We start from the raw sequence: 24840 nt of genomic DNA on the forward strand, positions 1-24840 counted from the left end.
AGATATAGGAAAGGACAGACTCACCAAGGCTACAGAAGGACCAAAACAAGATCAAGAATTCAGTGAACTTTTTACAGTCTTGAGGATGTCTCTTCAAAACAACTACATCACCTACAAAAGAGCATTGGCCAAGAACATCAACTTCATGAGGGCAGTGGTTGTAAAGATTGACAATTACTCGGAGAAAAGAATTATTGTGAACATTAATGATAGGGGAATTGACAGATGTCTACAGGTGTCTCTTCCAAATCTTAAAATTTTGAGCACATCTGAGCTGGATATAATGATTGAGAGAGTAAATCCAGTTATTCCAGAGGACACCCAACTACTTCATGGGCTCAAAAATGCACAGTTAGCAGATTTTCCTGAAGCCTATCTGTATCCAAATAAAGGGGTAGCCTACATCTGTCCAAGAACCAAGAAATGCAAATAATTCATTGTTCCAAAAAATTATGTAAGATCAAATATGAGACTGATCATGACTCTTCAGTCTGATCTCAAGCACAAAAAGAACAAGAAGGCTGAGGATGTTGAGATGATAAGAATTCTTGAAAGATGTGTTATAAATCCTGACACCATGTTGCCAAATCAAAAGTTTAACAACTCAAAAGATGACAAGGATGATGATGAGCAGAAGCATGATGAGTAAAAACCTTCTGGCTCAAATCCAAGTCAATCTTCAAAGGCAACTGGCAGCAATGACAAGAAGCAAGAAGAGAAGAAGGGTGATGATAAAAAAAGAGGGGATGAAGGAAGAAGGAAGAAAATGCAAGATGGATCTGAACCACAACAACAACAAACCCTACAAATCCAAATCAATCAGTCTCAACCAACCAAACCTTTTAGCTCAAACACCCAACCATCTCTCACTTCAAAGCCAAAATTTTTATACAAGCCAACTGCAAATTCACTTCTCAAAATCCCAATCACTACCACTCAAATCAGCTTGAAGAAAATCACAACCCTACCTTCATATAAACCTCCAATCAAGACACACTTTAAATCTGTTGGGAGAAAAGCAAAGCAACTTCCAGTTATTGAGAGATCACTATGGGATTGCTATGATTAATCTGACTTTCTGCCACTAAATTAGTGCCTTACAGATGAAGAATGATTTCAAAAGCTAGCTGAAGAAATAGTCAGAGTTTGGTTTGTATCTTACACAGAAGTCGGAATTTACTATGATGATGGTTCTTTCACTTTACTTGGTAGTAACCTTATGGACACACTTTCAACCACAGAATTCAAAAGAGTGATCAGTTTGATGAAGGACAAGGATACGATCACAAGGTTCTGGAAAGCTGTATATTATGTATGGGTGAAATAAAGGAATGAGAAAATTACAAGGGCAAAGGCTGAAAAGAAAGAAATAGATAGGAAGTATGCAAAAGAACTTGCAAGAATGGAGAAAAGATCAAATGAGCTTAAAGCAAAAGGGATGAGCAGACTCTCCAAAGATGGACATTTTCTAAACATAAAAGTTGGAAGATTCTCCAAATTTAGAGATGGTTACTTAAATGGTTATTCATTAGATGAGTGGCTCAAGATGGTGGAAGCTTTAAGAGGAACTGAGATTTTAGAAGAAATGGAAGTGTTAGTGACTCTTAAGGATCTCATTAGAAAGGAGCCAGCCTATGAGGATTTTATGTAATGAATATCCTTTTTCAATAATTACTCAATGTTAAATGTTATACATCTGTCAATTTGTATGAAAAGTTTAAATTATTCATTGTAGCTTGGGGTTAGTCTTGTTAACATGCATTAATTTGTGATAAGCAATCTTTTCAAAAATTGGGGGAGATTGTTGTGCAAGACATTCCTAACTATAACAAGACTAAGTCAAATTGACAACCCTAAGTAAGGTGTATGATAATCTAAGTTTACATTGTGTATTATATCACCTAAGTCTGTAAAAGTGTAATTAGATTAGACTAGAGTATTTTTCTGTAAACAGTTTCAAGCCTAAGAATAAACTCTGGAAGAAGATCATGAAGATCATGCCTAAGAGAAAGTGTGAAGAAGCTTGAACTTGAATAAATCTGTTTTGGGAAAAATATTCTAAGTCAAGAAATCTACAAGTCACAGATTATGTATTATAGAGAAGTCATTTGAGAACTCCAGAATGACTTATCGAGAAGTCAAGGAAAGCTTATAGAGAAGCGTTAGAGATATTGACAAGCCAAATTGAAGACATGAAGATTGAATATATCCACCAGTCATTTCTCCACTAGAGAACTCAGAGCTATCGACAAGTCAAATTATCACTAGAGATCTCTGAGATATCGACAAGTCATTTCTTCACTAGAGAATTCAGAGATATCGATAAGCCAAATTGAATACATGAAAATGAGACATCTCGACAAGCCAAAAGGATTATCCGTCGAAAGACAAGGAACGACATCCGTTGAGTGAAAGAAAGCCAGTTAGCAAATCCCAGCTAGCTAAGTAAATGAGAAATATGGATCAATTTCCAAGAATTTTGTTCCAGGAGAAACAAGTCAACTAAAAAAGAACAAGAGAGTCAATGTAGGGCATCTGTCAATCAAGCAATTGAATGACAGATTGGAAAAAATTGAGGTTAAAGCAGAATCTAAAAAGAAAAACAAGAGAAATGGGAAAGTAGGAATTAACAAACATAACAACTAATATGCACCTAGAAATACCTGTGTGAAGTGTGGTAGTGTTAATCATTTATCTATTAATTGCAAATTTGCTATGCCTGCACCCATGTCTGCACCTCCCTTTTTTCTTAACATGTCTACCATGCATGTCAATATTATGCCTGCACATAATTTGAATGCACAATTTGCTAATATGCCATTTGCACAAAATCCTTACTATGCTGCATTTAGTATGCCATAAATGCCATTTAGCATACCTTATTGGAATAACATGTTTGCACAAAATATGCATTTCCATGTTAATCAACCTGTACATGATGATTTTGTAATGATGAATGGTTTCAAAGGTTCCGCCCAAATGACTATGGATGAATCTCAGATACCTAAGTCAAATGAGGACAAGCCTAAAAACCTAAGAAAAAGGCTAACAAAACAGGACCTAAGGAAACTTGGGTACCAAAATTAACTTGATTTGATTTGTTATGTGCAGGGAAACAGAAAGAATCTTTGGTATTTGGATAGTGGGTACTCAAGACACATGACTGGAGATTCTACCCTGCTCACTGAGTTCAAGGAGAGAGTTTGACCCAAGTATCACTTTTGAAGATGACGGCAAGGGTTATACAGTGGGATATGGCTTGATTTCTAAGTACAAAGTCATCATTGAAGAAGTTGCCCTAGTGGATGGACTCAAGCGTAATCTGTTGAGTATCATCCAGCTTTATGACAAGGACAACTCAATAACATTCAATTCTGAAGCCTGTGTTGTGACCAACAAGAAAACCAACAATGGTCCTCACTAGAGTGAGAAAAGGAAATATGTATCTAGTTCACTTTGACACATCAAATGCAGAATCTGTTACTTGTCTCTTCAACAAGGCAAGTCAAGATGAAAGTTGGCTATGACACAAGAAGTTGTCCCACCTTAACTTCAAGACTATAAATGAACTAGTCAAGAAAGATTTGGTAAGAGGCATGCATTAAGTGGAATTCTCAAAGGATGAATTCTGTGATGTCTGTCAGAAAGGAAAGCAAATCAAGGAATCATTCAAAAGGAAGCTTGAGTCAACAATTGAAGAACCTTTACAATTACTACACATGGATTTATTTGGACCAGTCAATGTGTTGTACATGTCAAAGAAAAGATACTACCAAGTAATTGTGGATGATTTCTCAAAGTTCTCTTGGACATATTTTATCAAATCAAAAGATGAAGCTAGTGAAATCATCATCAATCACATAACGCAAGTAAACAATCATCCTGATCTAAAAGTTAGAAGAATCAGGAGTGATAATGGAACCGAGTTCAAGAATTCTATAATGAGATTGTTTTGTGAAGAGAATGGGATCATGCATGAGTTTCCAGGAGTAAGAACCCCACAACAAAATGGAGTGGTGGAAATGAAGAATAGATCTCTTATAGAAGTTGCAAGAACAATGCTAGAAGAATCAAAGTAACCCACATACTTTTGGGCAGAAGCTGTAAATACTGCATGCTACACTCATAATATTTCTTTGGTTAATCAAGCAAAATGCATGACACCCTATGTTACGACAGGCATTTTATGTAATATTATTTGGACTTGGTATAATATTAGAGCCGAATGCAAATATACTTAATGATTGTACGTTTGTGTGAATGAAAATCCTGCATTATAAATTTGCTTTATGTAGAATATGATTTTTCAAAGCAAAAGTTTATTTATTTCCCTTATTTTTGATTTATAAGAAATATTCTAAACCTTGGAGAAATTTTCTTTTAAAAGTTATTTCGTTCACAAATTTCAAAAGTGATTTTATAAAATTTCTAAAAATCCAAGTTATTTCATGGTATAAATTTTATAATTTTTGAACTTGTATTTTATTTTATAAAAATAAATCTTTAAAAATTTATTTGTTATAATTATCAAATTACATGGAAGCCCTTGCATGCAAATCACTCTTCTATTCTATCAAAGGGCAAAGGAGACCTTTCCAACCCCACTAAATCATTTGTTGTTAACCAAATTACCACATTAGAATAAAGGTCATTCTTTTACATTCTCATTTCCACTCATTTTATTTGTCAAACAAAAGCATAAAACCAAAAACAAAGTGGGAGAAGTCATTTCACTTACTCCACACTCCAACACACCTCATTTTTTTCTCTCCTCCCCCTCCCTCCCTTGCTCTCGGCCGAACCCCCATTTCCCCCACTCCCTTCCATTTTCCACCCTATTTCTCATCTTCCCTAGTGTAATTCTTCCACCTACATGCATTTTATATACTTTCCAAGAGTTTTGTGACTTCGGAGATGAGATTTCATGGTGGCATGTGTAGTTTTTGTGTGATCTCCAAAGAGAAACTCTTGATTCTTGTGAATTCAAGAGCTCTCTATGAGATACATTTTATATATGTGTTAACTAAGTGTTTTATGGAGAAATCATGCTTTAAAAACCTTTGCATGCTACTGAAATTTCATTATATAATCATGTTTAGCCATGCATGCTAGTTTTGAGATGTTAATATGATGATCAACCATGTTGTGCATGCTACTCTTTTCGAAATCATGTTTTTATGTTTAAAAATCTATAAATTCGAAATATTGTACTTGATATAGATTGTTTCCATGATATATTTCTTATTAATAGATAAGAGAAGATATATTTCATGATTATTAAGGAAGAGTAATAGGTATAAGTCGAATTTGTAAGAATTTAAACTTTATGCCTTAGCCGAAATCTTGTTAAGTGTTTTCCATGAGTTGCATGTTATATTTTTATTTGCATGTTGATGTTCTTGGGCATGGATGATCTCCCCTCCTGTATCACAAAATCTGTCCAGCAGGGGACAGTTTTGTTGCAACTTAGAAATAGGAAGTTTTGACCATGTCATAGGTATGCCCTCATTAGGCCCTGTTGGGCCTTAGTTAGAGGGAGTGTCAGAGGAGTTTTTTCAGCCATAGTTCATAGGATTTGAGTTAGAATCATGTGTCACAAGTTAGTTCAAGTCAGGGCATTTTCTTCCCATAAAAACAGGGGAACCATGGACTTTAAGCTTAGACCCAGGGAGGCCCAAGCTAGGCCCTTGAGCCACATCAAGTTTGGGAGTTGCCTTATGATCAGAAGAGTCTAGTATAGAAATTTTGGAGGTAAACTTGTAGTGTAAGAGTGTCTAATGCACTCAAGAAACCATAGATGTCATTCTGAAATTTACCTTAGTAAGCACCTTCACTTACCGCATAGTTTTGGAGCACTTATGAGTGAGACCTAGGTTGACCACTATAGTTGCAAGATAGAATAAAGCCATTAGAGTGAAAGGCCCAAGTGAGGGTCAATGGGTTTTGGATGGTTTAGTAAAGGCACATCGAGTTAGGAGACTAAAGTTGGAGACTTTGTCTAGTTTAGCGATCAAGTGACTTAGTTGTGGATCGAGATCATCCAAGCCTAGTGTTGCATTATGGTGTGTGTGATATTATTTGGTATTAAAATATGATATGTGAGTATATGTGGATATATGTACTATTGTATTTATAAGGTGATTATAAATTGCGTACATATAGGCCTAAGTGCCATTTATGTTTAATTTCAGGTTATAAATAGGTTGAGTTGGTGAGAATATATTGTAATGAGGTTATTATTATTTATGTAGGATCTCTATATGAGGGTAAACTTGCTATAAAGGTCGAGTAAATCTTCCAGTTGCTCCTACCTGCCAGACCAGTCCAGCCTTTCTCAAGGCAAGTGATTCAACCTACCTTCCAGTTTACACTGCGGATGTGTGATAGCTAATTCTTATATATATATATATGATGCAAGTATTCTGATTTATCTTGTCATACCTGGACCAAGTGATTCTCAAATCCATCTTCGTATTATATAGAAATGTCATGAACCCTCAAGTACATATTGCAAGTAGATCAAAAGTCGTATCATGCTAGTATATCAAAGTAATTGGAATGCCATGATAAAATAAAGATTTGTTATAATACTTGATTGATCCTCTTGATTAACATGCTATTGATTCCTGAGAAATCTTGATATCTCACCCTGATGCTTGAACCCCAATAGAAACTTTACCTTGATACCTAAAAGCCAGATATTCTTTAAAGTTGTTCACAATTGTTTGATAACCCTATCCTTACCCTAAAGTTTGACATCCTGATATACCTTAAGCTAATGATCACTTTCTTTATACCTTAACACCTCTAGTATACTTGTAACTAGTGATGCTTATATTCTTGATGTTCTAATACCTATACCTGGTCTAAAACCATTGCTCTAAGCCCAGTTTGCATTACTCCTTCCTATTATCCAAAATCCCTACTAAATCTCCTTGTCAAAATTCTTGTAAATGGAAACCTTTTAATTACCCTGAAAGAGTGAAGTCTAGTGGATCTTGGCCTTAAGACTTAGTGAACATAATTTCAGTGTTTCAAGTCAAACTTCAATCCCTTGATAAAAATGTTTACTGTTTAAGAGATTTTATTATCAATCGACATCAATTTTTGAAATGATTTAAATGTAGATTTTCAGTCCCAAAGGGGGATAAATGTTTTCTTTGAATAGTGGATCTGGACTGAGACGCGAGTCCTTTCCACACTTATATTGTAGGCTTAAAAGTTTCCTAGGGATCCCATTAATGTTTTAGAACCCAGCGAGGTTCGGGATTACTTCGCGGCTGATCACCGGCTGTAATCCGTAGCGTCATAAAATGGTTTTTGATTAAGATATGATTTTGAAAATGTTTTGATACAAGCAAATGATGCCATCTCCCAAAAGTTCATCTCTGATTATTATCAGTCATCTCTTCACATTGTCGTACTCTAATTTATATCTTGATTTATGTTTTGTATCATATTATTTAGTACTTGTTGAGCATTTGGCTCACTACTTGCTTTAACCCTAATATTAGAGCTAGCAGCTATGGTTAGATTTAAGCAGACAGCACGTAAGACTTGTGATGACGATGCGTATGTCCGAGCTCAGGTAGTATAAGAGATAGTTTTGTGTGAGGACTCGATATTAAAACCAGTTGTAATAGATGGTAGTGTTGGGCTGTTCCAAACCCTAAACTGTAAGATCTTGGATTCAGTTATATTTACTTTCTTTTAAATATTGTAATAGTTATATATTATGTATTGTTAAGTTGGGGGTGTGACACCCTACCAATGTTCAAGAACATGAATCCAACATTAAACTTTCTTCATATCTTTGGCTGAAATGCTATATCTTAAGGAATCAAACTGATCCGCATGGAAAATTTGATGTCAAAGCAGATGAAGGCATTTTTGTTGGATATGTAGTTGGAAAAGTATACAAAGTCTACAATCTAAGAACCAACATTTATGTTTGATGATAAGAAGATTGAAGGACTGCAAGATGGAGATTTCCATGAAGACCTCAAATTTGACAATGTTGAAATAATTTGTGATGTTAGTGATGAAGGAAGTGATCAAGAAACAATATCTAAGGATAATGCAGAAAAATCTACGACAAATAAAGCACATAATTTAACATACGTTGAAAGACCAAGTGCATCATCCGTTGAGAGACAATCTGCATCATCTGTTGAGAGGCAAAGATCAACATTCATTGAGCCATCAATAGAAGTTGAAAATCAATATAGATCACAATCAGAAAGAACCTCATCTTCAAGTTATTGCTCCACAAACTCAGGGGGAGTTTCTTCTAATCAAAACTCACTCACACATCAAGACAATCATGAGACCTCTTCATCTAGAGCTAATATACCACAATAGAGAAAATTGACTAGAGATCACCCATTTGAATTAATCATTAGTGATGCATCTTCAAGAGTGCAAATAAGGAAAGCAACTCAAGAAGAATGTATATACATCAGCTTTCTATCTAAGGAAGAGCCTAAAAAGGTAGAAGAAGCTCTGTTAGATCCTGATTGGATTTTAGTTATGCAAGAGGAGCTAAACCAATTTGAAAGGAATAAAGTATGGAAGCTAGTACCCAAGCCTAAAGGAAAGAATCCTAATGACACCAAGTAGGTATTCAGAAACAAGATGGATGAAAATGGCATATTGGTCAGGAACAAAGGTAGATTGGTTGCTAAAGGCTAGTGTAAACAAGAAGGAATAGATTTTGATGAGACCTCATATTGCAAGACTTGAAGCCATCAGAATCTTTCTAGCCTATGTAGCCCATGCCAATTTCAAGGTCTATCAAATGGATGTCAAAAATGCATTTCTAAATGGAGATTTGGAGGAGGAGGTCTATGTCAGTGAGCCTCCTGGTTTTGAAGACCCCAACTTTCCAGAATATGTCTACTATCTTTTGAAAGCAAGTTATGGACTGAAGCAAGCACCTAGAGCCTGGTATGACACCTTGTCAAAGTTTCTCATAGAAAATCATTCCACAAGAGGTATTGTTGATAAAACTTTATTCTTTAGAAATGTTAATGGCTCTAGTATACTTGTCCAAATTTAAGTAGATGACATTATATTTGCCTCTATAGATGAGAAACTCTGTAAAAAGTTTCCCAAATTAATGCAAAGTAAATATGAAATGAGCATGATGGGAGAACTAACTTACTTTCTTGGTTTACAAGTTGAGCAAGTTAGTGATGGAATATTCATTAGTCAAACCAAATATATTTTTAATCTTTTAAAGAAGTGTGCCCTAATGGATTGCACATCTGCAAAAACTCCCATGACCACTGCCATTAAACTTGAATTAAACACTATTGAAAAGTCTGTGGACATTTCAAGCTATAGAGGCATTGTTGGATCACTTTTATATTTGAAAGCTAGTAGGCATGATATAATGTTTGCTACTTTTATTTGTGCTAGATTTCAGGCTGATCCTAGAGAATCCCATTTAATAGCTATTATGAGAATTTTCAGATATCTCAAAGGAACACCAAAACTTGGCATTTGGTATCCTAGAGATTCTGGTTTTGATCTAACTGGTTATTTAAATGCATATTATACATGTTATAAAATTGATAGAAAAAGTACTACAAGAACCTATCAATTTCTAGAAAATAATCTAGTATCATGGTTCAGTAAGAAGTAAAATTCAGTCTCTACTTCTACAGTTGAAGCTTAATATATTGATGTTGGTAGTTATTGTGCACAGATTTATGGATTACAAATCAACTATTGGACTATGGTCTACAAGTGAATAAGATTCCTATTTTCCGTGATAACATAAGTGCCATTGCAATTACTGAAAATCCGGTACAGCATTCAAGGACCAAGCACATTGACATCAAAACCACTTCATTAGAGAATATGTCATGAATGATACTGTGGAACTTCATTTTGTTCCAAGTGAGGAGCAACTTGTAGACATCTTTACCAAGCCACTTGATGAATCCACCTTTACAAGGTTGGTAATTGAGTTAGGTATACTTAATTACTCTTAATTTGTTTTGATGTCTAAGCAATTTGAAATGCAGCCAGAATAAAATTTGATATTTCTTGTCAAAGATGAAATTTTAGCTAAATCAGAATTTACATTTCGACGAATATTCATTATCCGTTGAAAGTGAATATCCGTTGAATTTTATCATCCGTTGAAATATTAAATATTATTCTGGCTACTTTTATCTAGGTGGATAACTGTTTAATCCTTATCCTTTAAATTGCTTTCAATATTAGCCGTTAATTCTATGTATCATCCGTCGAATTTACTTACATCCTGTAAGCACATTTTGATGGATATTCATTAGAAATTCAACAGTTTACCTATTTATAAACGGCTATTTTGGGCTAATTTGATTGGTTAATTTATTTTACTTTTTAAATTTATAACCATTTATTTCTGAGAAATTATAAAAGCTTATTTCATTTTCATTTTTACTTTTATCTTTCTCAAGCAATTTCCCTAACTCTCATCGTCTCCAAAGCAAAAACCCCCTTTCTGCAACAACTTTCAGTCACAACAATGGCACACGTAGTCAAAATCATGTCTCAAACTGGGTATGTATATGAAAAGAACAACTTCATAGCTTTGGTGAACAAGCAAATTCCTGCATCTGAAGACTATCACAAAATGATGGACTTCATTCGAAGCTACAAACTGAGTCATGCTATGCTTGAGTCTCCCATCGTTTACTATGAAGTTGTTGAGGAGATTTGGACTACTGATGTGTTCAACTCCAAAGATAAAACAATTACTTTCTCTCTCAAAGGTAAACAGCACTACACTAACTGTGATACTCTTGAAAAATGCTTTAAATTGCCTAAAAAGAACACTCTTGCTTCACACACAGACACAGATGTGAGTAAAATGCTTATTTCTATGGGTTATGTTCTTACTGCCACCAAGTTAGGTGAAGTTAGGAGACTAGGCTTTAGGAAAGAATGGAGCTTTCTATTGACTCTTTTATTAAAGTGTTTTATGGAAAAGTTAGCAATTTTGATGTTGTAACTTATTCACTTGTTAACATGCTCTATATGCTTCTGAGTGATAAGTATTTTAATATCGGTACTTCTGTGATATATGAATTAGGGAGTAAATTAGGAGACATTAAGAAGAGGTCTAAGAACATCTATCATGTTATATTCTTTATGATGATAGCTAACTTTGTATCCGAGGATCTCTTAATTATGAACCCAATAACCAAGTTAGATTGTTGGGTCCAAGAGAGAAGGGTTATTGCTGATCTTAACTGGCCAATCACCATAAGGAGGTTCCCCTCATCTACATGCCAATTATGGAGCAGCCTCAGGTAAGTGAGGTAAACATTTCTGTCTCTACTACTTCTCTACCACAAGTTTCTTTGGATACAACAGTGGCTATGGTATTTGTGAGTTTGCCCCAATAGATGCCTACCCAAGCCTCTAAAACCAAAGGTTCTAAATCCAAGTCTCAAAGACCCCACTCTAGTTCCTCTCAAAAGGGACTAGTTTCAAAAACTTCTAAAACCAAAAAGGGGAGTGTGAAGAGAAGTGAACCTGGTGAGGGAAATGGTGAAAATTAAAGAAACCCTAAGGATAAGGAGGGAGAGGTGTGTGTAACCCAGCCTAGCCACACTGCAGTTTCCCAACAAAATGTAGTGATTAATAAGGAAACTAGCTTATTACTAGTTGCATCCTCCCAAAAGGATGTAACTATTGAACAAAGCTCTCAGCCAAGAGCACGAGCCAAGAGGGTTGGGGACACAGACTCATCCCAAACTTACACAAGAAATAAGAAATCTAAAACACTTGGGGATACACAGGGTGCACACTGTGCCAACTGCAGTCAAAGACTCAGTTAATGCACCTTCTCAAAGTCAGGTTGATGTGGCTCCAATAAATATGGAGTCACAACCAAAATCTACAGAAGCACCTCACACACAAAACTCACCCACTATTTCTTTGGATGTGGAAATGATTCACACATCAATTCCTGATTCTTCATCTTTAACTCTCTTGGAGAAGCCAAAATCTCAAGCAAGTGAGCATCATCTTTTAGATGATTTATTGGCTCACTTGCCATTTCTTTCTGATTCTACTGATAAATCTATGTAAAATCTCAAATCAATCACCACAGATTCTATAGTACTATCCACTCCAAACTCATTCATTCCCACTGTTTCGATGGATATTATTCATCCGTCGACTGCTGATTGTGTCTTGACGGATATACCTAACATTAATTATCCGTTGAACTCTTAAACTTCTACTTCGACGGATGTCACTCATACGTTGAATGTCACTGCACCAGTTGAAATTTCAACAATCGTTACCAGTGCAGATGACTTAGTAGTTGTTCAATCACTATTAGGATTGAGGGAAGGGAGTGAATAGAGTGAGAGGCTGAGTTGCTCTCAGGCAAAAGGAGAGGAAAAGAGTGAACACATACAAGCTATTTCTTCTAGCTTAGCAAAAGTGAGTGAGAGGAGTCCCACCTTAGAAGGTGAAGGTGAGGGTGTGAGGGTGGGAAGCCAAGGGGAGCCCTTGATGCAAGAACAGAGAGATCATGAGAGAAAAAAGGGTTTGAAGAATGGGAAGAGCTCATTGTTAGTGAGTTAAGGAATGTCAATGAGGCTGAAAAGAAGCAGTTATTTCGGCAAGAGTATCAAGCTATCATAGATTATGTTTCTTATGAAGCTGGGGCATTTACTCATATTGTTCCATCTTATCAAGCCTTGGCGGAGCAGGACAATGAGGCTACTGAGAGAATTCTCAACTTGGTGCACACAACAGCTTCAATGCAAAAGGCCAAGGATGCAATCACTGCCATGCCATCCACAGTTAATGATGACTTTGAATATCCAACTGGTGGTTCTGAAGACACTTTTGGAGATGATGGTGAGGATGATGAAGGAGATTTCATGGACATAGGGGGAGAGGCATGTCCTAGTTCAAGAACAAACACTCCACCATGGATGTTTAGCAAAGATTGCAGTGAGCATCACTTCAAATCCACTCTATTTCACATCATCCATCAAACTCAGACAGCTCACCAAGCTACTACAGATGCCAACACCAAGAGTCTTCTCCAAGCTCACCTTGAGTCTCTTCACCTGGACAAAATCCAATATCTCAAGCAAAATTAGGATGTGTCTGATATCAAGATAGAAATTGGCCAAGTCAAAAAGGACATCACTGAAAGATTGGAGTCTACTCTACCTAACACAACAATGTTAGATATCAACATGCAACTTAGGAAAAACTCTGATCTCCGTGACAAGGTGGATTCTTTGGACACTAGGCTAAAGACCCTAGCAACTTCTATCACTCAAATTCAACTTCATCAAGCTCAATAGACACTCCTTCTTTAGAAATTGGTAGCTGCACAACTTTCCAACTCTGCTCAACTTGATGCTAACAAAAAGGGGGGGAAAGATGTTGTCTCCGTCAGTGAAGGGAAGACATCTGCAATCATTCCAGTTAGCAAGGGAGAGCCAGCTAGTGGGGGCAAGTGCACAAAATACAAGTCAGTAAAGTGATTATTCTAGCAATTACTTTCTCGAAGCCACCAGTTCTTGGCAGCATTGACTTGATCAAGATAGCAGCAGTTGAGCTAGAGATAAAAGAAAAATGGAAGAAGCTTGATGAGAACATCAAGAAGAATTTTGGTCCAATTGAGAAGCAAGACAAAGCCTTCTCTCGTTTCTCTCAATTGAGACCAATTTCAGTCAATGAAATAAGCTTAGGAAACATGGAAAGGGGTTAACCCTCAGCAATAAAATCTCCAAAGGCCAATGTGATTTTTTAGCCAAAGAAAAACTATCCAAAGAAATCAGACAAAAATCCATTGGACCTAATCTATAAAACTCCCAAGCCTGATAAGAAGATGCTGCTTGGTAGATTTATTGCTTATTTCAAAGATCCCAGAGACTCGACCTTAAAGAAAAGAATTTCTAAAATCTACAGGATTGACAAAATGATATGTGTGGTGGTTGGACATCCACGGTTTGAAGAAGCTAAGAAAGAAGAAAATGAGAGGCTCAAATAACAACAAAGGCAAGCTGCCTTAGATGCCAAGAACCAAGCTAAGAAGCCTGCAACCACAGAATCTGTGATAAGGAGGAAGAACCAAAGCAGACAAAGAAACCAAGATACAAATGCAGAGCAAAGAGGAAGCTGGATTTTAATGAAGATAAGGAAGAATTCATGCATACCCAATCTACTACTTCAAGTCAACCAGCCATGCCCACAATGGAGCAGGCTGAATTCAAGGTTTATTTTGACATAAACTTTCATGGTGAACCCATTATTCCCAAGAATGAACCTATAGGTTGGGATAGCTTGCCACTCCCAGATCTAAAAATTCCAATCTAAACCAAATCAAGGAAAACGAAGAAAGGAGCAATCAAAAAGACCAAGCCTGACAAACTTCAGCCCAAAGTCTTAGCCAAACCCAAACCAACTGTCAACAAGGGATATCAAACTTCATCTGTGCCATCAAGGAATTTTCAGACATAAATCTCTATCTGGATGAACTGGAAGAAGTGAGAGCTATTGATGCCTATACGCATCTTCCAGAGATATTGGTCTTCAGGTATAAGGGTGGAAAAGAGCTAACTTGGCCTCTTCACAAAATTCTCAAGGCTATTCTATTCTAGTAAATATTTTTTCCTTAATAAAGAAGAACTTTGGGTTCAACACTGTTGCCAAAAAGATGGTACTGAATAAAATTGAGGAGATAATGAATAGCAGGAGAAACCCAAATGCACTCCCAAGAGTTTTAAATATTCCCTACAATGGAGATAGAGCGCATTTGAGGCCATACTGGATGATGGAGTTCAAGGATGAGAAAGAAATCAGAAGATTCTTCAGATTAGAAGATCAGCTGAAGATTTCAAAGTGAAACTCTCATGGAGATGCAGGAGATGTTGGATCAGACTAATGGGAGATGAATATGAATTCTACAGGCAACTTTAAAACCCGATTGAAGAGAACAATGAGAAATTGGGAAAGAAGTTCAGGCAGTCAAGGAAATAAGTCATATTTGTTCAGTCTAGAGGAGCACCTTGAGAATGGGTTGTGAGATTTTCTATAAACCTTCCTCTGTATGATTTTCAATAAACTGTAACACTTGTTAATTTTATCTACTATTAATCAATTTGTATTTATAAGGTGTTTTATTATTATCAAGTTTCTCTTAATTTATGCACGCAACTCCAGTAGACATAAATTGGGGGATATTGTTAGGAATATGTTGTGTACTTGATGATAAGTTAAAAAAACACCTTAGTAGATTTAATTCAGTGAAATTGTAGCTTTCAACGGATGATCATTTTAATATCCATTGAGAGAATAGCTTATGTTTTAATAAGTCTTGCAACACAATTCTGCATTCTACATACCTTAAAGAGTCTAAAAGTTGTAGGATATTCTAAGTCATGTTGACTACTAGTTTGATATGCAAAATAGGTTGGCTAATTGTAAATATTAGATGCCTTGTAATTTTGCATAAGTGAAATAGAGTTAACTGCTATGGAAGACTTTCAACGGATGATTCTACAAGGCTTCGGCAGATGACCCAAGTCACATTCAATGGATAATCTATTGAAGCTTCGACGGATGATTCAATACAGATTCAAAGGATAATCCAGTGAAGTTTCAATGGATGTTTAAATTCAAATAGCAGTTGATAGTGACTTGACAGTCACATGGATTGATTAGATGCAAATGGAATGTGGCAGGCTATTTACAGGTTTTAGAGAACAAAGAAGCATTTCCATTTCCATGCTAACTTGAAGATATTCAAAGATGCTGGATAGAGAAATGAAGAAGCATGTAATTAGACTAAGAAATATTTTGTCTTATTTGTTTATCTTTTTATCATGTAACTTGGTGATATATAAACCAAGGGTAGCAAGTAAAAAAGAATCAATCAAGTAAATAAGTAATTTACCAAAGAAATAGATAAGGTTGTATCTGTAAAGAATTTCTCTGTTCTTTGTAAGTTCTACTTGTAAGCAGCTGTGTGCAAATCATGCATCACAGAGTTCTCGATTATATATACATCTCTGGTGGAAAAGTTCAATCCACCAGAAAGTTTTTAAATACTTGTATTTGATTACTTTGTGTTTGATTTCTACAATACTTTCATTCCGCACTTTAGCCAAATCAAACACAGCTATATATTTAAGTTAGAACAGTTCTTAAAATTGAAAAGGAAACCTGAATTACATTCAACCCCCCTTCTGTAATTCATTGTTAAATTGTTTGGGAATAATATTTTGATTTGCACATGAAAGTTCTAAAGTAACAGTCACGGGGTTTTCAGTTAAAATTGATGAAACCCATGTGTTTGTGTTGGAGTCATCAAGGTCTACCCCAGCTTGTAGCCTCTTACCAACTAAATGTGGTTCCTGAGTGGTGAGCACAGTTTCTTGAACTGTGTCACTTAATTTTGGCAACACTTGAGAAGAGGATTCAAGTGTTTCATTATAAGAAGAAGAAATTTGAGATATAAGAGTTGTGATATTAGGATTGAGTGTCGGACACTCCCCCTAAATAAAAGAGGGGGTTTCAAATGATGTGCCCTCTTTGTGTGTGCCAACCATATTTCTTCTTTCACCAACTTGAGATGCTCAAGTTGGGGTGCAGACTCTGTACAGATTGCACTAGGAAGAGTGCTTTGTTTAATAGAGATACCTTGTTGAGAAGGTGCCCCTAGAGTCTGTTTATTGCCCTATTTTACAATTGCATCCTTTTGGGAGGATACATAGGTAGCTCCATGAGTGGTCAGCTTAATTTTCTTTGTCTTCTTTGGCTTCTTGACCAGGTTTGACTCTATTTGGATTTGATCCTCACCACACTCACTTATGACATCTAAAGGTGCATGCTTTCTCTTTTTTATACTAACTCCACCCTTCTGAGAGGATGAAGCAGCTGGTTTTCTAGTTTCTAATGGTAGAGAAGAAGTGGTCACGATTGTGGAAGGCCCCTATTGGTTTTCCTGTGTTTGTACTTCCACATGCATAGGAGTCATAATTGTACTAGATATGGCACTAGACCTCATGTCAGGCATAGGGTATGGGTAGGTTCTAAATCTATCTAACATAAAGTTAGTGATTTTTAGACCTACTGGTACCTTATTCTTTGTAATTATTGAACCAAATAATAACTTGGACACTTGTTTACAATTGCCTATTTTGGTCCTATCAATACCGTTAAGTAAATGTATGTCTGCAACTTTATATTTAAAGTAGACATAATAAACCTAGAGAAGAAAATTTCCTTCCCTCTGTTGGCCAATGGCATTATGAGCCTGGTGCTGAGTTCTTCTAGGATCAATAGCCCCACATTAATGTGCTTGTTGTGAGCCATGGAGAACACTAGCTTTTTGACCATACTGGATATATTGTCATACCCAGTCTTCCTGCAGGTGAAGGCTCTCACTATTGAATCAAACATGAATGACCATTCCCTACTCAGATGCTTCTTCTTCAAGCTAGCAAGGTTGATCTTCTCACTGCAATTTATGAAATCCATAAATTCAACAAACTCCTGTTGAGTTGTTACCTCCACCATGCTGTCAGTAGGGATTCCCAAAGACACATCTTGATTATCATGCACAACAGTCCTAACTACAGCTGAATTCCATAATTCATTAAGAACATCAAAGTACATGATAGGATTAGCAGTCAAGGAACATGCAAAGTAAGTCATATAAAAACTTAACAAAGCTCTTAAAACTATCAGGAGCTTGGTTAGCGCCAGTAAAAGCTAAGTAGTTGGTACCATCCTTTAGGATAACAACTCTAGTAGTGTTTGAAGCCATTGTAAGTGTATGAATTTGAGTGGATATTTGAGAGAGAAAGAACTCGAAATGAGATAGAACAGTTATGGTTTGCAAAACTAGGTCAATTAAGATCTCGAAAGCGTAAAGAGGGGTTATGTCGAGATGTCTGGGTATTTACAGAAAAAGATAAGTGACTTGTCAAGAAGTAGGAATAAACGGTTGGGATTTGCTTATCGAGAAGTCACGTGAATTACAGAACTCATGTCGAGATGTCACTTTCTTGACTCTTATCGTGAAGTAGATAGTGACTTATCAAGATGATGAATAAATACCCGGTTTGTCCTAATTGGACTGAATTATTCCAATTTTTATTTGAATAAATCAAAATAAAATTTGAATGATTTTATATCAAAAGTATTTTACTAAAATAATTTATTAAATTTAATTATTTCAGTTCTAAGTTATCGAGAAGTCAAAAATTTATACTTATAGAGAACTCTATTAATAAACATATGTCGAGATCTCTACAAGACTTATCGAGAAGTCATAATGAGGCTTTTTGAGAAGTCCTTCGAGAAGTCAGGAAACAGACTTATCCAGAACTCTATTGAGAAGCCTCAAAATGACTTGTCGAGAAGTCATTTAGACTGATCGAGAACTCAGTTCCCAACATACTTTTGTTCTTTTCAGTTCTACCTTATTTTAATTTCACATATTGAAAATATAAATTAACAGTTAGACAGTTTTTCTTAGAATTTGAAAAATTCCAAATTGAATTTTAAATTTAGAAAAATAAATATATAGAGAATTCTGAAATATTTATAAATCATATTTTAGTTCATTTCCAATTAAATCAAATTAGTTCTGATTTATCAGAAATTAATCTGCTACAACATATTAGCTGAGTTCTTGCCTTTAGGATGAAGAATTTAACATTCCAATTACACTAACAAGTTTAGTGAAAGTTGTTTCATCCAAAGGTTTAGTAAAACTGCCAGCTAATTGTTTTTCTATTGGAACAAAAATGAGCTCAATAGTACCATTTGCAGCATGTTCCCTAATAAAATGGTACCTTACATCAATGTGCTTAGTTCTAGAATGATTAACTGGATTAGCAACAATAGGTATGGCACTAGTATCGTCACACATGATAGGAATTTTGTGTAACACTAGGCCATAGTCCATTAGTTGATTTCTAATCCAAAGCATTTGAGCACAACAGCTTCATTCAGCTATATATTCAGCCTCAACTGTACAAGTTGACACAGATTATTGTTTCTCACTATACCAAGATACAAGTCTTTGACAGAGAAATTGACAACTGTCACTGGTACTCTTCCTGTCAATCCTACATCTAGAAAAATCTGTATCTGTGTATCCAACAGCTTCAAAACCAGTTCCCTTTGGATACCACAATCCAAGTTTGTTGTTCCCTTCAAATATCTGAAAATTCTCTATATTGCCATCAAATGTGATTCTTTGGGATTTTCTTGAAATCTAGCACACAGACATGTTGTAAACATAATGTCTGGTTAATTAGCAGTTAAGTACAGCAAAGATCCAATCATTCCTTTGTAGCCAGATATGTCTACACTTTTTCCTTTCTTATCTTCATCCAACTTGGTAGCTACAGATATTGGTGTAGATGCAGGTGAGCAGTCAACCATTCCAAACTTCTACAATAAATCTTTAACATATTTGGTTTGACTGATGAAGATGCCATCACTTCTTTGACTAACTTGAAGGCCAAGGAAGTAACTGAGCTCTCCCATCATGCTCTTCCCATATTCACTCTGCATGGGTCTTGAAAATCTTTGACATAACTTCTTATTAGTAGAGCTAAAAATGATATCATCCACATAGATTTAAACTAGGATAATATCATCACCATGCTTCTTGTAGAATAAATTCTTATCAATAGTTCATCTAGTAAATCCATATTTGATCAAGAATTATGATAGTGTGTCTTACCATGCTCTAAGTGCTTGCTTTAAACCATAGAGAGCTTTTAACAATTTATATAAAAAGTCTGGAAATTCTGGATCTTCAAAGCCAGGTGGCTATTGAACATAGACTTCCTCTTTCACTTCACCATTGAGGAATGCACTCTTCACATCCATTTGATACACCTTAAAATTTGAGTGTGCAACAAATGTAAGGAATATTCTTATTGCTTCAAGTCTTGCAATTGGAACAAAAGTTTCATCAAATTCAATCCCTTCCTCTTGTGAGTAGCCTTTAGGAACCAGCCTTGCTTATTTTCTTGTCACAATTCCATTTACGTCTAATTTGTTCATATACACCCATTTTGTTCCAATAATGCTCCTGTTTCTTGGTGCATGAACTAATTCCCAAACTTTGTTTCTCTCAAACTAATTTAATTCTTCCTACATGGCAGTTATCCAGTAAGGATCCAGAAAGGCCTTTTCAGTTTTCTTTGCTTTAATTTGAGACAGAAAACATGTAGGCATTCATTTATAGTAGCACTTATAGTTCTTACTCTAGCATTTGGATCACCAATTATTGCATCTCTAGTGGACTTCAATCTCATTTCCTTGTGTGATCTTGTTGACTAGAATTGTTCTCATCATTGGCATGACTTGCAGAACCACCATCTTATTCTCCCCCTGACTTTGTTCCATCAAACTCAGATGAAATTCTTTCTTGATTAGAATTTTCATTTTCATGGATCACTTGTTTAGTTGTTTCTTTCTAGATTCCATTTTCTGTGTTGACCTCAGCATCATCCTCAGAATTACTGTCGATATTGAGATTCTTAAACTTCAGAGTCTCAGCTTCATTTTCATCAAGGCATTTCAAGCCTGGATGATGCCCTCAAACTCAGGATTTTGATTGAGGACCCACAACACTAATAAACTAATATAATAAAAGCAGAAATATAATAAACCTCGAAGCTAACAGGATAAAGTATGAGACAAGATTACAACTACCAACCAGAATAATATTATTATTATTACAAGCCTTAATATAAATATAACCAAAATATTCGATTCTAACTTGAAATTTACAGATAACCCAAAAGTATCTGTTTCAGCTATTACACTTCCCACCATCTTATTGTCGCATTCTCATACAGCATCTACCTGATCTGGCAACTAGAATCCAACGACACAATAGAGACGGCCAGGAACGCTTTTGCGAGCGGTGCGCTAAGTCTGGATATCTTCTAGCTTAACTTCCATGGTTAGATCAACACAAATAAATGAGCAAAGGAGGTCAGCAAGTAACTATAAAATCAGTTCCAAATATCAGCATAACACAATAACTAAGGTATTTTATAACCAGTAACTCGGTGGCAGCATTCTATCAACTTTCTGGAAAAAAAGGGTTTCAAAAGAAGGTTTCAAAGCTCTTAAGATTTAAATTCGTATAATCAATATTTCTCAAGGTCAATCGATAGGGTTTTTAGAGAGTTTCACACTTTGAGAGATAAATCACTCCAAGCTATGAGCATCAATATAAAAATAAAGTAACAGGGTTCTTGAATAAGAGTCTCAAGACTGTAAAGAAGATTCAATTCAAACTATTCAACTTCAAATCAAAAGAAAGGCATAACGCTTGTTGCGATATTTATAAAACTTTTACTTTAGTTATTTAACAACAAAGAGCCCTTGATTGGAATATCCATCTTTTAAATATAATACGGGTGATCAGTCCATACTGACCTCCATCCGGTCATTAAGGTACCTATGGCATTATTTCAGTCTTATATTGGACTAGCCCCGCTAGTCTCTTACGTGACTGGACTAGTCCCACTAGCCTCTTAAGTCTATTTCCAATCCTTTAGGAATTCATTTTGGAAAAGCTTTATATTGGAATACAAGGAAGTTTGGCTAAATTCATTTTAACATTACCGACATGTGAAATCGTTTGGACTCATTCAAGTCAAAAGTCATTCTTAGGTTAAATTCAAGAATTCAAGGAAAATGAACAAATTGGAAATAAACAGGGATTGTAAGTTAAGGAAATGATCAAACATTAAATAGGGTATAACAAGGTTGTTATCAGGGTAGTTCCAAAGAATGACACATAAACAAGGCACAAGTTTAGTATCAAAGGAATCTAGGTTAACAAGGTATAAAATATGAAAGGTTCATTTCGTCGCTAGGGTCAATGATCACAAAGATAGATAGCAAAATATGACAACATAGTATAATCTATTGAAACAAGGGATTGTTTTCAGGGTTTATTACAAGGTTCAATAGAAATATTACGAAAATTCTTTATTCTTTCAGTGCATAACATCAATAATCTCTCTATAATCAATTCATAATAGAAGGCAGAGTTTCTTGCCTCAAAAAGCTTTCCTATTTTACGAAGTTCGAGCTACTACCACCTAAGATCCATTTTCCCTTCCTAGCCTGAATGCCTTTCCTTTCCAAATCTATGATTTAAAATAACACCATAATTAGAAACTTGATCGATTCCCGACATTTCTCAGAACGTCTAACTTTCCACTTCAATCACGATATCCTTTTATTATATATATATATAACATGTAACACATAATAGGTTATGCTTTATATCACCGAAAAACTCGATACTTTACACATAGCAAGTAATCACATAATCTGATACCAAATCTTATCAAATCAGATCGACTATGCTTCTTATACATATCTTTATACTTTCTTTTTGAAAATTGGGCATGACGTATTCGTAACTGCGCCTACCCTTATCATATCAACCAATCCACAATAATCAATCATAGTCGAGTATTCATAATCACCTTTAACATTTAACTCTTAACACCAATCAAGCTTCTCAACTCTATACGATTAATAACTTTTGACTTAACATAACGAATCAAACTTCAATACAAGACTCAAACCCTTAGTATAACATAACATGCAACCCAATTTATACAATGACCAATATAACGACTTACTAAATCAAATAATAATTATAACACGAGGATCATTTTCATAAACACCATTTCCTTTTTCCTTTTTAAATCGAATTATAAATCCATTTCTATAATCAAAACTCACATGCAAATCATCTAAACATATAATTCAACTCGTACGTCACACAATGCACCTAATTTAAACCGAATTGTTCAACATAAACCCAGATCAAAATTGAGGTTAGAATATAACAATTTGATTCTATAATGAAACAATTATTCACTTAATAATCATGCACTTATTAGAATAAAAACCGCATTGATCAAATCAAACTCTAATTACCAATAAATTCAACTTGCGAGTACTTTTACTAATATATATTGATTTTAGGGCTCAAATTATACATCACCGCCCACCACCGGCTCACAGGAGTTTACCGTCGGTGGTGGTAAGGGTTCGGGGATGCCCAACCAGCCTCCAACCGAAACCTCACCAATTTTTCTTAAAACAAATCACATCAACTAACATGCAAGCATTCACCGAACTGATTAACTAGAACCGAGTTCAAAACTTGAAGCAACCAAAGAAACCGAAATGGGTTTCTTCCCCAAATGATCGATATACACACATGCAACCACACACATACATATATAAGGTAAGAATGAGGTATTATATGAGCTTAGGATCGAGTTTCGGTCAAGAAATGTGAGAGATGGAGAGAGAGAGAGAGTTCGGGAGAGAGAAAGAGTGGAGACAGGGAAAAGGGAAGGGGGAGTATATATGGTGCAGGTGCACCATGGTCATTCGTTACACTGGACACTTGTCATCATCAAAAGTCACATTTGTGCTTTCCATAATTTTATTCGTTCAAGCACATAAACTCTGTAGGCAGTTCTGTCCAATGAATATCCCAGAAAAATTGCTTCAAAAACCTTAGAGTCAAATTTTCCCACATATTCAGAGTTGACCTTGAGCACAAAGTATTTTCTTTCAAACATATGTAGATGCTTCACAATAGGCTTTTTTGATAGAATTGAGTAAGGTGATGCTTCACAATAGTTTTTTATTTATAAATAGTTATAAAAATATAATTATTTATAATTAAGCCAAATAATTCCTAAAAGTAATTTGAGATTTAAAATTATATTTGACTATTTAATAATCAATTAATATTATTCTTAATTGATTTATTCTTATTTTATTTATAATAAATTGATTGTTTGTCCGTTTAATACAAAACGAACGCGTCTAGACTCAGAAAAATATTATGCTTCTATTAAAAATACTTTCGAGACATAAAATCTTTTGTATCAAAATGTCTCTCATTTTGTAAATGTTTCTGAGTCGCATATTGACTGAAAAGTCGCATTTTGACTTGATTTCAATTTTAAATATACCATGTCGAATGTTTTGACGAACCGAGTCATGTGTTATATGAATTATGTGATACATGAATTATGTGATACATGAATTATGTGTTTACGTGCTATAAGAAAATATGTGCGTACGTGGGTCAAGGTTCTTGTGTTTGACTGTTTTCTTTATGTGCGGGCTATCGTATGGGTAGAAGATAGAGTTTTGACATGTAGTTCGTCGAGTAATTATCATTTAAGTGATTGGAATGTATCTTTTAAATATAGATGCGAATCGTCAAAGGGGATCAAGACCAGGTAGTGGAATCCAGAGTAAAGCTGAACAGTAATGGATATCAGGCTTCTAGCAATAGCTGGAGCAGCATATCAGTGAATTGTGATGCTTGTCAGAAAAGAAATAAAAAGAGAACATCATTTAGTAAGAAGCTTGAATCAGCAATTGATGAACCATTACAACTGCTACACATAGAATCATGCATCCCATGAGTTCAGGAATTCAGGAATTCTACCATGAGGTTGTTCTGTGAAGAAAATGGGATCATGCATGAGTTCTCAGCTCCAAGGACTCCACAACAAAATGGTGTGGTGGAAAGGAAGAACAGATCACTAATTGAAGCTACAAGAATAATGCTTGAAGAGTCAAAACTCCCAACATATTTTTGGGCTGAGGCTGTTAACTGTGCATGTTACACTCAGAATATTTCTCTAATTAATCAGGCAAAAGGCATGACTCCCTATCAATTGTTCAAGAGAAGAAAACCAGCCTTAAACTTCCTTCATGTCTTTGGTTGCAAATGCTACATTCTAAGGAACCAACCTGATCACAAAGACAAGT

Source organism: Apium graveolens, chromosome 8, assembly GCF_009905375.1.
Source record: "Apium graveolens cultivar Ventura chromosome 8, ASM990537v1, whole genome shotgun sequence".
Taxonomy (NCBI): domain Eukaryota; kingdom Viridiplantae; phylum Streptophyta; class Magnoliopsida; order Apiales; family Apiaceae; genus Apium; species Apium graveolens.